The 13874-nt window shown below is 45.4% G+C and overlaps 1 protein-coding gene across 3 annotated transcripts in view; it reads left to right on the top strand.

Moving 5' to 3' along the window:
• The first annotated feature begins 402 nt into the window (after positions 1-402).
• LOC105468334 (dynamin-1-like) overlaps positions 403-13874 on the top strand; it is a 56866-nt gene continuing 43394 nt past the window's right edge. The window contains exons 1-2 of one of the 3 annotated variants that reach the window (XM_071067279.1): positions 403-970; positions 1299-1515. The gene's annotated coding sequence lies outside the window, so the exon portion shown is untranslated. The remainder of the gene's footprint in view (positions 971-1298; positions 1516-13874) is intronic. The other 2 variants (XM_071067280.1, XR_003015140.2) reach the window with 2 other exon arrangements.

Here is a 13874-nt window from a genome sequence, read left to right as displayed (position 1 = left end):
AACAGTAGAGGCTCCAGAAACAGAGCAGAGGAACGGAGTTTCTCCTCCTGCACCACCACACCCCCTCCCCTGAAACAGGAGTTTTAAAAGACAACATCTCTGGGTGTTTCCAGCAGTCTGGGCCAGTAAGACCAGAAGTGGGCAGCCTTCTCTCGGCCAGGGGCTGGGAGGCTGGACGCGGAGAAGGTAGAAAATGAAACTTTGGCTGCTGGGAGTGGCGGGCGGTGGCAGGGAGCCTGTGAAGGGCTTCCACCAGAACCAGCTCCGTCTGGAGCCGCCCAGAGGCAAGGACTTGCTGCTGTCACACTCCTATAGAGGTAGGTTTTTAAAGTATGGGAGTCATCTGATCCATTGTCAGATAGTGATTTGCGTAATTTATTCCCGTCTCTGGTCTCTGATTGGTCACACCTTCGCTGACACCGAGACTGGAGAAAGATTGAAAGAAAGCGCTGCACACTCAACGCCTGGACGCTGCACGCTCAGCCGCGCTTCCTCCCGGGCCGCTCCGCAGGCAGCTGCGACTCCAGCAACCCCAGCTTTCTCCCACTGCCGTTCCCCGGGTCCCCAGATCCTCCTCTTGCCCCTGCCACCCCAAGTGGCGGGAGCGGACATTTTCCCGAAATCCTGCGCCCGCTGGGGATGCGATCCCTGGAGAAGGAGGTCACCCTCTGCAAGGTGCAAAGCCACATTCTCTCTGGAATTGGTTCATCCGCGCCCCCGGCCGGGAGTCCGTTTGGGGAGAGCCACCCGGCAGTCCCTGGGTCCTTCTCCCACCCCTCCCGCCCAGCGAGGGCTGCAGCAGGTGCAGCCGCTGAGGCCGCCCTATAACCAGGGGAGCCCAGGGGCTGTGGGCTGTGGCCGGCGCTGGAGGATCGCACAGTCCCTGCTTGGGGTCCTCGCTCCGCCACTCGCTGCAAAACTCCAGGCGGGTCAGCCAGCTTCTCCGAGGCGGCTCTCTCCTCCACAACAGGTGGGTGAGAACGGGTAGGAGGGTGCGGTTTGGCGGTTAACGTATCCGCCAACACAGGGAAGTTGGGAAAACTAAGAGTTCACGTAGGAAAGCACTTAGCGCGGGGTGGGACTCGTGGCCGGCGCTCTCCTCCGGTGGGGTGGAGGGTTAAGAGGAACACCGGGCGACCCTCTCAAAGGGATCAGGGAGCCGAGGTTTGGGGTCTAAGACCCTTGGCCGGCGCCCGGTGTCAGCGCATGCGCAGTAACTCCTCGGTGAGTGAACCCGGGCACCTCCTCTCTCTTTTCTCCATCATTTCCCCCGGGCTCTCCTTCCCTTTTTGGATCAGGGTCCTGGAGCAGAAAGCAGAGAGCGGAGAGAGAACTTGGCGCAGAGTCTGCGTCTGGCGCTGGGGAGCGGGTGCTGAGCCGGAAACACTTGCCGGGCGGCTGCGCCAACAGCCAGTGTGGACGCAGAGCGGGCGGGAGAGGCGGAGAGGCTGCGCCCCGCGATCCAGTCTGGCTCCAGCCCGGAGGAGCCGGCTCTTCAAGGCGACGCCCTGGACCGTGAGTAACCCTGAAGTCGTCCTGAACAGGTCCTGCCCCTGCCTGGGGAAGCAGCTCCCCCCGCAGCAGCCCCGCGCCCCTTCCTCCCTGGCGTCCGGGCTCCGGCTGGAGAGACCTGTGTGCGGAAACCCGGCCGGAGCCAGCAGATCCGGTTCCCACCTCCCCTCCTTTTGTCACTCCACCACCCAGCGGAGCGGCTGTGTCCCTCCCGTGTGCTATCATTCATGAACAGCACGCAGGCTGGCTTTCGTTTTTTAGTATAGAACTCAATGGTCTGTATGCGATGGTGAATGTCACCCCCAGATACGTTGTTCCCATTCTCTCTGTCTTCATTGGCAAACCATACATATAGAAGTCTGATGTTATCTCCGTTTTACAGACGGGAAAACTGAGTCATGGGGACAGGCTGCAGATTTGAAGAAAGGCTCAGGACAACCAGGTCTCTCTCCTCTGCTCTAGGTTTGATTTGGCCAATTGACCTTTAAATATGAGCCCTTGGCCACCCGCTCTCCGTGTCTTTAGTGCGTGAGCCAGGGAGTAAGCTGTAGTCAAAAATCCTCTTCCCTAGCCCTGGCAACATAGAGAGACACTCATCTCTACCAAAACAAAACAAAACAAAACAAAACAAAACAAAACAAAAAAAACAGCCAGGCCAGGTGGTACACCTGTGGTGCAAGCTATTCATACTTGGGAGGCTGAGGTGGAAGGAGTCCTTGAGCCCAGGAGTTCAGGTGTTCAGGGCTGCCATGTACCATGATCACACCACTGTACTCCAGCTTGGACAACAGAACAAACAAAAACAAACTCCTTCCCTGTCCTGAGTTGCTCACAGCCATGGTCCTTAGAACATTAACTGGCTAATGTTGAGGGTGTGTCTCGAGAGCCTTTGTCATTAGTGAGACACCTCCACAGAAGCTAGGGTATTTTGCGGGGTATTTTTGTAAGATAGTTCTGCAAAGTTGGTTATCCTGACTAGAAAAAAAGAAAAACCTGTGTTTTTTTTTTTTTCTTTTTTTTTTTTTTTTTTGAGACGGAGTCTCGCTCTGTAGCCCAGGCTGGAGTGCAGTGGCCGGATCTCAGCTCACTGCAAGCTCCGCCTCCTGGGTTCACGCCATTCTCCTGCCTCAGCCTCCCGAGTAGCTGGGACTACAGGCGCCCGCCACCTCGCCCGGCTAGTTTTTTGTATTTTTTTAGTAGAGACGGGGTTTCACCGTGTTAACCAGGATGGTCTCGATTTCCCGACCTCGTGATCCGCCCGTCTCGGCCTCCCAAAGTGCTGGGATTACAGGCTTGAGCCACCGCGCCCGGCCAAAACCTGTGTTTTTCAACATCCATTTCTTAGCTGCCAAGGCTATGAAACTGTTTAGGTTTTATTGCTAGTTGGTTAGAGTGCCCTCCTGTGTCTCCATATTAAAATATCATGCAAGAACTTTCAAAGGACATCATGAAATTATGACTGTGGCACTTTGGGAGGCCAAGGCGGGAGGACCACCTCAGGTCGGGTGTCTGAGACCAGCCTGACCAACATGGAAAAACCCCGTCTGGTGGCACATGCTTGTAATCCCAGCTATTCGGGAGACTGAGGCAGGAGAATCGCTTGAACCTGGGAGGCAGAGGTTGCGGTGAGCTGAAATCATGCCATTGCACTCCAGCCTGGGCAACAAGAGCAAAACTCAGTCTCCAAAAAAAAAAAAAAAAAAAAAAAAAAAAAAAAAAAAAAAAAAAAGAAAAAGAAATGATAATTGTAGTGTTAGAATGTATGACATCAACTGTTCTGCTTCATACTTCCCAGAAGAACAAGGAGCTCTGAAAAGCCTCCCGCGTGAAGGAGTTGCAGCTGAGGAGTCTCGTTGGAAACTTCTGCTGCCTTGCAGTCAAAATTTCAAGGTCTCAGGCAACACAAGGAAAGGGTTCCAGTCATTCTTATTTGGCAGCCCAGCATCTAGAGAACCTTCCTATGTTAAAGGAATAAATCTTCTGCTTATGATAAGAGCCCACTTTCCACTAAAAATAGCTCAAAAGCAATTGCTCACCTTCCCAGCCTCCCTTGCAGCTAGAGTCCCCGATTCAAACTCAATCATTTTGAGCTCTGAATTGGAAGCTAATGAGACTGGAAGCACATACCCACTCCACTCTGCCAATGGGCAGCCAGCTCTGGTTCTCTGAGGCAGCAGTGGAGTCACCCCCACACTAGTCTGCAGTGGGAGTTGGGACATTGCTATCTGCCTGAGCATATCCTCCAAGCCTGGTTCTTCTGCCCTGCAGAGACTCTAATTGTTACCCAATATTCTCTTAATGAGGTCCTCTTTTACACACATTCTCCAGACACTGTTTATATTCTTGCAACTCAGCTAAAGGACTGAATTGCCAGATGCTTATTGAGCAGCTACCAGGGAGGAAACACTGGCCTAGAGACCGTCCCTGTGCTCTCACAGACACAGTGCAGAAAGTCCTAAGTACCAGAAAGCTGGCTGGTAAGTAGGAGTTCCCAGATATCTGGACCAATGCTGTGCAACAGAAATATATAGTACAAACTGCACTTCGTGGTCAGCTTGGGCTGCCAGAACAAAATGCCATAGACTTAGTGGCTTAAAACAACAGAAATTTATTTTCTCATAGTTCTGGAGACTAGAAGTTCAACATCAGGGTATCAACGTAGTGGGTTTCTGGTGAGGGCCCTCTTTCTGGCTTCTAGACGGCTGCCTTCCCACTGTGTCCTCACATGGCAGGGAGAGAAAGAGAGAGAAAACGCTGACGTCTCTTCCAATAACAACTCTAATCTCATCATGCTGCCTCGTCTCATAACCTCATCTAAACCTAATGATCTCCCACAGGCCCCATCTCCAAATACCATCATAGGGAGTTAGGGCTTCAACAGAGGAATTTGAGGGGGTCACAATTCAGTCCACAGCAGCACGTATATAATTTTGTGTTTTCTAATAGCCCTATTATAAATGTAAAAAGAAACACATAAAATTAAAATTAAGTGGCTGAGTGTGGTGTCCCATGCCTGTACTGTAATCCTGGTACTTTTGGAGGCCAAGGAGGGAGGATGGCTTGAGGCCAGGGGTTTGAGACCAGCCTGGACAACATAAGGAGACCTCATCTCTACCCAAATAAATAAGTAAAAACATTTTTTTAAAAGAAATAATTATTAATAATACATTTTACTTAACCCAACATATCTAAAGTATTTCAACATGTTTCCAAGATAAAAAATTATTGAGATATTTTACATTCTTGTTTTGAATTCCAGTGTGTATTTTACACTTATACCTCGTATCAGTTCGGACTAGCCATATTCTAGTGCTCAATAGCCACACGTAGCTGCTCGCTATTGGACAGCATATATCTACAGTGTTACAACTAAAACAAACCTTAGAGATCACTTAGTACAACCATCTCACTTTACAGATAATGATCCTGAGACCCAGCCAGATTAACTGACTTACTCAAGATCACACAGTTGGTAAAAAGGCAGAGATGGAACACAAGCTTGAACTTGAATTACTAATTCTCGTTTTTTTGTTTTGCTTTGTTTTGTTTTTTAGAGACAGTGTCTTACTCTCTCACCCAGACTGGAGTGCAGTGACACAGTCATGGCTAATTGCAGCCTCAAATTCCTGAGCTCAAGTGATCTTCCCACCTCAGCCTCCCAAGTTGCTAGACTACTAGTGTGCACCACCATGCCCAGCTATTTATTTTCTTTTATGTTTTTGCAGAGACAGGCTCTCGTTATGTTGCCTACGCTGGTCTCAAACTCCTGGGCTCAAGCAATCCTCCTGACTGGGCCTCCCAAAGTGCTGGGATTACAGGCGTCAGCCTTGGCTCCCCACCTCTAATTCTAAGATCGGTGCTTTCCCCATGGCCTCTCCTCATTCAAAGACAGAAGAGATGATGAAGGATTGAGAGGACCAGACTTAGTGGAAGACCTGAAATAAAGAATACCATTGCCTCAAAAAAAAAAAAAAAAAAAAAGAATACATGCATGACCCCTTCATGTACTTACTAAACACCTACCATATTCCTGGCATTGTGCTAGATGCTGTAGGAAACTGAAAAAGAAATGAGAAATAGAAATGAATGCACAGCTTACTCACACTCTGAATTCCAAGTGCAGAGAAGAGAAAAAGTAGAAGTGAAGCAAACTGATAGGACAGACCATTGGCTGAAGGTAAGACTTGGGAAGACCATAAAGGATGAAAAGGCTTTACTTTTTGGCTCTTGGTTAGCACTTGGGTCCTCCTGAGTTATTTGCCGCCTACACAGTTTAGAAAGGGAGAGCCAGGCTTCCACCAAGGGAGCAGCATCCCTGTGCTTACCTGGTCTTAGTTCTGAGTAACATGTAGCCTGTCTATTGCCTCAATAAGTTAAGAGGCCTGAAACCTCCAACTGCTTAAAGGTTTTTTGGGGGGGTTTCTGTTTTTTTGTTTTGTTTTGTTTTGTTTTTGAGGCAGCATCTCGTTTTGTCGGCCAGGCTGGAGTGCAGTGGCTTGATCATAGTTCATTGCAGCCTTGAACTTCTGAGCTCAAGCAGTCCTCCCGCCTCAGCTTCCCAAGTAACTGGAACCACAGGTGCATACTGCCACGCCCAGCTAATTTGTTTTGTTTTGTTTTATACAGCAACAGAGTCTCACTATGTTGTCCATGCTGGTCTCAAACTCCTGGCCTCAAGCCATCCTCCTGCCTCAGCCTCCCCAGTAACTGAGACCACAAGTGTGAGCCACAGTCCCCGACTCTTGCTTAAGTTTATATTAGCAGCAGGACTTCCTCTAAGTGTAGTCAATGGAACAGCATTTCCCAATGTGTGGCCCTAGGACATTGTTAGGTGTTACATGGAATAAAAATGGGAACCCTGAGTTAAACAAGCAAGAACAGGCTTTTTCACTGCAGAGCTTCTCAGCACTTTTAATATGTTTTATGCCATCAGTGGCTCAGCTTCGAGATCAGGATCCTTAACATGCCTACACCGCCTTCCATGGACTGGCCCAGGTGAATGGCAGCACCTCACCTCACACCCTTGTCCCTCTGCCTTCCTGCCACACTGACCCTGCCGCCACTTCCTCTAGATCCATGTCATTGAGGGCAGCATCCACAGGCCACTTGTGGCTACTGAGCACTTGAGACACGGCTACTCTACACTGAGATGTGCTGGATACATAAAATACCCACCAGATTTTGAGGACTTAAGACTAAAAAAAGAATGTAAATTCTCACACTAATAATTTTTACGTTGAATGCCTATTGGAATAACACTAGTTTGGACAGACTGAGTTAGGTAAAATATATTATTAAAATAATTTTCACCGGCTTCTTTTTACTTTTCATAATGTGGTTGCTGGGGAAATTGTAATTCCATTATGTGGATCACAGTGTATTTTTACTGGACATCCTAAAACCTCAAGATCTGGCCGTTGACCTACTTAATGCGAACTCTGCAAGCTTCAGATACCTGTTTGCATCCTTTCCTCAAAGTCACTTTCCCTGACCCCTTGCCGAGGTTTCCTATAGCATCTTCCTTTCTTTTGTAGAACTTAGCTTGGTTCGTAATTATACAGTATTTGTTTGGCTATTTGACTAATGTCCATCTCCCCATTAGGGTAAAAGATCCATGAAAGCAGCAATTGGGTTTGCTTTCCTTTATTACCATTCTCCCAGAGCCCAGAGTAAAGCCTGGCACATAGAAAGGGCTTATTACAGGACTACGTAAGTGAAATGTGTTGTGAATCTCCAAGAAAGGGACAGAGTTTTCAGCTTTTACTAAATTGATCTGACCACAGCACCCTCGCCCCAGAAAGTGTTTAACGAGTGTTAAACTAAACGTCGCCTGGGAAGGACCCCGACTTCTATATTTGAGTCCTTGTGGACAAACCACAACCTAACTTAATTGGGAGATGAGATTGAAAACCTAATTTAGGAGTATGTGCCTGTAACAATAGCTGAGTCTTGTCCAAACTCAGCAGCCACAGTTCAGCCACTCAGAGACTGCTGAGTGTTCAAACTGTGTTCAAATAAGGCAAATGTCAACCTGTAACTAGTCCAGTTGTTTCTGTACCTCACTTCCGATTTCTGTATGTCACTTTCCTTTTTTTGCCTGTAAATTTGTTCTGACCACAAGGCATCCCTAGAGCCTCTCTGAAGCTGCTGTGATTCTGAGGGCTGCCCGATTCGCGAATCGTGCATTGCTCAATTAAACTCCTTTAAATTTAATTTGGCTGAAGTTTTTCTTTTAACGTGAGGGATCAGAATTCTCCAGGAACACAGTCTGGGATGCATCAGGTGAGAGGCTACAGAAGAAGGTGATTGAGCCTAAATTGAAATTTCCCCTTGCAATGTGACCTGAGCTCTCCTGAATGATGAAGGTAGCTTCTGATAGGTGTATTTTGGTTTCTTTCTTTTTTTTCTGTTTGACAGGGTTTCACTCTGCCACACTCGCCTTTTTTTTTTTTTTTTTTTTTTTTCCCCTTTGTAGAGATATGGTTTCACCACGTTTTGCCCAGGCTGGTCTCGAACTCCTGACCTCAAGGGATTTGCTCACCTCGGCTCCTCAGAGTGCTGGAATTATGAGCCACTATGCCTTGCCTCGTTTCTTTACTTTTTTTGTTTCCCTCCCTTGCAAATCATGAGCTCCAGTTTCTTGAGGTCTTCCAAAACATCTAGGGGAAGCTGAATAATTTATTTTTGTGTAACTTCATGCATGCTGTTCATGCATCGTTTTGTGTGTTTTTTTCCTGCATTTATATAGACAAGAAGCAGGTAAAAAATTAGGTTTAACCAGCGTTTGGGGGAGTTCAAAAGGATTTACTTGAGAACCCCACTGGGCCTGGCACATTTCTTTTGGGAGAGGTTGTGCCTGGTAATTGGCCACGTTATGAGAGGCTCAGGGAATGGTTGTCAAGCTCCACTCACCCCACCCTTCCCACTCTTATAAAAAACAAAAACATACCAGAGTGGTTCAGCTCAGAGTGTGTTTGTTTGTTTGTTTGTTTAGAGATGGAGTCTCCCTCTATTGCTTCTGTCACCCACATGATCTCAGCTCACTGTAACCTCTACCTCCCAGGTTCAAGCAATTCTCTCACCTCAGCCTCCCAAGTAGCTGGGATTACAGGCACGTGCCACCACACCTGCCTAATTTTTGTATTTTTAGTAGAGACAGAGTTTCACCATGTTGACCAGGCTGGTCTTGAACTCCTGACCTCAGGTGATCCTCCCGCCGCGGCCTCCCAAAATGCTGGGATTACAGGCATAAGTCACCGCATCCAGCCGAGAGTGTTATTTCATTTACCAGATTAATAATCATCTCCTACTTGTCCTGTACACAAAATCTAAATGACCACTGATGAGATCAGCCAAGAACTTCATGACTCTGAGCAGGCCTAGAGGTCAGCAGCTCCTGTTGACAGCTGATGTGATGCCTCGGTTCTTGTCTTCTTGGCTTAAAATAATCTAAACAGGAAACACAGCAAAGGAGGTGTAGCATAATGTATTGCAAAAGAAAAAAATTATTTTGTGAGTTAGGTGCAGGATAGACAGTTGATATGGTTTGGCTCTGTGTCTTCATCCAAATCTCACCTTGAATTGTAATCCCCACAATCCCCACGTGTCAAGGGCAGGACCAGGTGGAGGTAATTGAATCCTAGGGGCGGTTTCCCCCATGCTGTTCTCATTATAGTGAGTGAGTTCTCACGAGATCTGATCGTTTCCTAAGTGTCTGGCATTTCTTCTGCTGCCTCTCATGCTCTCTCTTGCCCTCCCGTGAAGAGGTGCCTTCTACCATGATTGTAAGTTTTCCGAGGCCTCCCCAGCCATGCGAAACTGTGAGTCAGTTAAGTCTCTTTTCTTTATAAATTACCCAGTCTCGGGTATTTCTTCATAGCAGCGTTAGAATGGACTGATACAACAGTAGACCCTGAGAGTGTTCAGAGCAGGCTGCGTGTAAGGATGAGACAGCAAAGCCTGGCACTAGGGGACTCCCTTTCTGGAAGTCTCACATGATTATTCATAAGAAGGTGGGAAGAGGTGTTGCCAGTAAGCATGTTCTGGGGGTCTTCTGGGTCCACACGTGCAGTAGCCGCACATGTTAGTTCATAGGTCACGTGTCTCATTGGCAAATCTCCAAGGGGTGTGTCTTTTACTGTTACAATGAGCAAAGGGTCAGTCTGAGGACAGGTAAAATGAAAATGTACATGCTCTCTAGAGGGGAAGGTCCCTATTGAAGGTAGCTTTGCTTGAATGAGCTCAGTTACAATGCGAATGCGGAGGCTTGTTGTGTTGACTGTACGGTCATCGTGCTTGCTGCCTCCCAAGAACATGGTCGCTTCCTTGACTACCTGTTCTGCCTCACTCCCAGGGTCAGAACTGTAGCCAGCACTGTCCTGATGAAACACAGCTGGGCACACCAGGCAGCCACCTGCTGGCGTGCGGCTCTCTCCCGTCACTTCACAGACTGAAGAGGGCAGGGCAAGTGCAGACTGGAGGCCTAGGTCAGCAAGTGAAGTTCAAGTTTAAATGCTTTGGGCATCTCCAAAGTTCTGTGGGGGGAAAAAACAAAGCAAAAACCTGATCCAAAATGGTCCATTTTCTAGCAACAGATGTGATAAAGAACTGATTCTAGAAGATCTAGAATAAATGGACCAATAAACACAGGAAAAAAATTAATAAAAATGACTATTCCTGTCCCATCCAACCTCCCACCCCAAAATGTCAAGGGCATGTGGTTCCCAGGTCAATTTCCTTAAACCACTGAACTCTTGGTTAAATCCAATGTTTCACCTATTCTTGTACCTATACCACCACAGCAGAACAAACTAGAATAAAATACTGCTAAATTCAATTAATGACCACTAACCTCAACAAGTCTTTTTTTTGTTTGTTTTTTGAGAGTGAGTCTCGCTGTGTCACCCAGCCTGGAGTGCAGTGGCCGGATCTCGGCTCACTGCAAGCTCCGCCTCCCGGGATCAGGCCATTCTCCTGCCTCAGCCTCCCGAATAGCTGGGACTACAGGTGCCGCCACGGCGTCCGGCTAGTTTTCTGTATTTTTAGTAGCGATGGGGTTTCACCGTGTTAGCCAGGATGATCTCCATCTCCTGATCTCGTCATCCACCTGCCTCGGCGTCTCAAAGTGCTGGGATTACAGGCATGAGCCACCACGCGCGTCCAACCCACCTTTTTTTTTTTTTTTTTTTTTTTTTTTTTGAAACGGAGGCTTGCTCTGCCGCCCATGCTGGAGCGCAGTGGCCTGATCGCAGCTCATTGTAAGCTCCGCCTCCTAGTTTCACGCCATTATGCTCCTGCCTCAGCCTCCCGAGTAGCTGGAACTACAGGCGCCGGCCACCAAGACCGGCTAATTTTTTGTATTTTTAGTAGAGACGGGATTTCGCCGTGTTAGCCAGGATGGTCTCGATCTCCTGACCTTGTGATCCGCCCGCCTCGGTCTCTCAAAGTGCTGGGATTACAGGCGTGAGCCACCGCGCCTGGCCGGTTTTCAGATCTTATCTCCAGGCTGAACCTCCTCCCTGAACCCACACTTGGGTATCCCCTTACATACGTGAAAAACATCTCAAATGCATCATGTCCAAAACTGAAGCACTGATCATCCCCAGAAACCTATTCTGGCCTCCATCTTCCCAATCTCAATAAATGGCAAACAAATCCTTCCAGCCACTCCAGCCAAACACTGGAATCAGATTTGACTTCTCACATTGTTTTCTTTTTTCTTTCTTTTTTTTTTAAATTTTATTTATTTTTTATTATTATTTTTTTTTTGAGACAGAGTCTCGCTCTGTCGCCCAGGCTGGAGTGCAGTGGCGCGATCTCGGCTCATTGCAAGCTCCGCCTCCTGGGTTCAGGCCATTCTCCTGCCTCAGCCTCCGGAGTAGCTGGGACTACAGGCGCCGCCACCACACCCGGCTAATTTTTTGTATTTTTAGTAGAGATGGGGTTTCACCATGTTAGCCAGGATGGTCTCGATCTCCTGACCTTGTGATCCGCCCGCCTCGGCCTCCCAAAGTTCTGGGATTACAGGCGTGAGCCACCGCGCCCAGCCAACTCATTTCCTCTTTTACTATTTATCATCTCTCCATCTTCCTGGGTGCCTGAGCATAGGGCATTCCTAACAGCAGAGTGATTCAATGTCAGTAGAAGATGGGGACAGAGATTATTGGATAGGCAACTGACAATCCTTATGACAGTGTCCTGCTTTTCAAAATATTGACTTGGAATCTGAGGTCTCTGGATCATGTATATTCCTGCCTCATCTGGATATTATTTTTCTGAAGAGAAGGAACACAGAAACTGCAAAGCAGCCCACATAGCTTTATCTGAGTTCATCTTCTTGCAGGACTTTGCTAAAAGTAGCAATAAGAGCCACTTACACCTGCATGTAATGTTTTAAACATTTTCTGCCATTTTCTTTAGTTTTACAGTCTCATTAGGCATGTAGTTCATTTTAAATATACATCAAATGATGGTTTAATCAAATGGTATTATTTCTTAATGCCAGCTCTGTCTTGTACCATATGAAACTTATCCAACTACTTTCTGACTACCTTGTTCAGCCACATTTTAGTTTGCATTACTATCAACGCCTCACTTGTAAATTATGCCTCTTTCAAGAATTGTGTTTAGTAAACACATAAAAATGTATAACCTTAAAACATATCTGGAGGAAGACACTTCATGGCTGCTTCTGGTGGCTTCATACTCATTAAACAAATGATGATTGTCTTCCATTCTCAGGATATCAGAAATAGAAGACTGCTGGTTGGACTTCAGCCTGCTCTTCCTCATTCTAAAGAAGTCAACAGAAGAATGGTTGACTTTTATCTCTTGATTTATTGCTTACAGACAATGAATCATGCCTGTTCTCACTGGCCAAATCTACTGCAAGAGTGGCTATGACAATTAGTTTTTAGCTGGAAATATTGGCAAACTTCAGTAATACAAGGATCGTTCAATAATTAGGAAGGGGAGACAACATACTGAAAATACAACATGCTCCCATCATATACCCATGTGTACTCACACACTGTGCTTCATCTTCTGCTATTATGAATGAATGTTTAGGCTTCGATATTATGCTAAGACTTCCCCTTTTGTACTATATCCCATACCCACATTCACAGTTGGTCTACTCATGGATATAGCTCCTTTGATTCTGTCCTCTTTTGGCTAATTCAGGTCTGCTTCTCTGCTAGGTTATATAAATCAGCTTAAAAATATACAACCATTGTGGTACAACTCCTGCATCAAAACATGTTTATTACATAAATGTCCTCTATCAGCTCATGTTTCATTTCTTTTTTATTTTGAGATGTCTAATGAGGTGGGCATTAGACATGTGGCTATTTATATTTAAATTAATTAAAGTAAATATAATTAAATATTCATTTTCTCAGTTGCACATTTTAAGTGTTCAGTAGCCACTCGTGACTATCATACTGGATGGTGAAGATTATATAATATTTTCATTTTGTAGAAAAATCAATTATATGACCATCTATAATGAAAATATGCAAGTTTCTTAACACCTGAAGATAATTAAATAGTACATATCGAGATGTGGGAGACACAACAAATGTTCTCTGCAAAGGAAAAATTATAGCCTTAAATGCATAAATTAGAAAAGAAGAAAGTTGAACTCGAATGAGTTTAGAAAATCAGCAAAAGAATAAACTCAATGATTGTAAATAATAAAATAAATTCATAAAATGAAAACTAGGCCAACAAAGATCACCAAAGCCAAAAATTGTTTTTCTAAAATTAGTGGTAACATTTATCAACCTCTTCAGACTTATCAAGGAACAACAAATGTTACCCAGAAAATAAATATTAAGAATAAAGATGGGTTTAATGGCATACTTAATGATTAGAAAGAAAATGAGGGCACACTATTAATTACTTTGAGTACATTGAAAGCATAAGCAGAAATACACAACTATCTAGAAAACTATTACTTACCAGCATTTAATCAAGAATAAATAACAATCCTGAATAATCATTTAAGTATTAATTGGTGTAGTGGCAAATAAAAAAACAAGTAGCACTAGATGGTGTTATAGATTAACTCTATTAAATTCTCAGTAAGTAGATCATTCCAAAACTATAGAAAAGTAGACAACAGAGATGAAGAGTATTCTGCAAATCATTCTGTTAATTCATTAAACTTAATGCTATACCTGACAAGAGTACAAGAATATACAGAACAATAAACAAAGAGGAAAAAAATTTTAAATATATTACAATTAGTATTAAATGATGTAGCACATAAAAGTGTATAATATGAGCAAATCTAATTTGCCTTAAAAATACCAGGTTGATTAAACAATAGAAATACACTTTTCCACAATAACAGATTAAAG

The sequence above is a fragment of the Macaca nemestrina genome, chromosome 7 (assembly GCF_043159975.1).
Source record: "Macaca nemestrina isolate mMacNem1 chromosome 7, mMacNem.hap1, whole genome shotgun sequence".
NCBI lineage: Eukaryota > Metazoa > Chordata > Mammalia > Primates > Cercopithecidae > Macaca > Macaca nemestrina.
Note: the sequence above shows the minus strand (reverse complement) of the source record. Positions and strands in the feature narration are given on the sequence as shown.